The sequence below is a fragment of the Rhipicephalus sanguineus genome, chromosome 5 (assembly GCF_013339695.2).
Source record: "Rhipicephalus sanguineus isolate Rsan-2018 chromosome 5, BIME_Rsan_1.4, whole genome shotgun sequence".
NCBI lineage: Eukaryota > Metazoa > Arthropoda > Arachnida > Ixodida > Ixodidae > Rhipicephalus > Rhipicephalus sanguineus.
In genome coordinates, this window is record NC_051180.1 from 95,976,170 (window position 1) to 95,977,568 (window position 1,399).

The window sequence follows — 1,399 nt, forward strand, 5'->3', positions numbered from 1 at the left end:
ACCTTCATGGCTGTCCCAGCCCTCTGCTGAGTGGCCACACAGCGAAACCGTCTGTGAAGACATAACCGCGGAAGAAGAAAGAAAGCCAGTTCACGTTCACACTGTTGCGCAGTCGGTGGAAAAATCAGCCTTGCCTTTTAAGCAATTTAGTTCCTTGACTAAACTGATCAGAGTTGTCGCATGGATGCAGCGATTTGTGCACAACTCCAGGTATCCCCTCGAGAAAGAGCAGGGATTTCTGACCGCCGAACAAATAAACAAAGCTCAGATATGTCTGATCAGAGAGGTGCAACGTGAAGCCTTTTCCGAAGAACTTCAGTGCATTTTTCACTCAGCAAGAATACCGAAGGGCTCACCATTACGTGATTTGAATGTATTCCTAGACAATCACGGAGTATTGAGAGTTGGGGGACGTCTAAGAAATGCCGAAATGCCTTACGACACCAGGCATCCGATTGTGCTCCCGCCGAATCATCCTTATATTGACCTATTAATTGAAGGAACGCACAGGCGCCTTTTACATGCTGGGCCTCTTGAAACGCTTACAGAACTAAGAGAACAGTTCTGGATAATGAAGGGCAGGCAGGTAGTAAAAAGGACGCTGAAAAGATGCGTGACCTGTGACCGCTTCAACTGCAGAGCCGCCACTGAAGTAGCGGCTCCTTTGCCTCCTGAGAGAGTAACAAAGGCGTTGCCTTTCGAGGTGACAGGCATAGATTTTGCTGGCCCGCTCTACACAAAAGATCAGGGCAGAAACAAGAAATCTTACATTCTCCTCTTTACATGTGCGGTCACAAGAGCGATACACCTTGAATTGGTAACAGACATGTCAATCGACAGCTTTCTCAAGGCGTTCAGAAGATTTGTGGCAAGAAGAGGAGTGTGTCGAGTTATTTTCTCAGACAACGCAAAAACCTTCCAACGAGCCTCACGTGACCTACGAAGGTTGTGGAAAACCATACGTGGGAAAGAAGTCCAAAATTATTTTGCTGAGCATCGCATCCAGTGGAACTTCATCGCCGAAAGAGCCCCGTGGTGGGGCGGCTTTTGGGAAAGATTGGTACGATCTGTCAAGTCCTCTCTCAAGAAAGTTTTGGGAAACAGTTACTGCACTTTTGATAAACTTGCGACGATCCTCACAGAAATTGAAGCAGTCATCAATTCTAGGCCTCTGACATATGTCTCTGCAGAGGCCAACGAAGTAGAACCTCTGACCCCTTCTCATTTTCTTGTTGGCAAGCGTCTGACGTCACTGCCCACATCGAATTCCGAAGATGCTGCGCCACGGCCGAACAATCTTGAAAGGAGTTGGAAATACCGACAAAGAATAACAGATCAATTCTGGCGAAGATGGCAGAAGGAATACCTGAACAGTCTGCGTAGCGCACATTTCTACGTA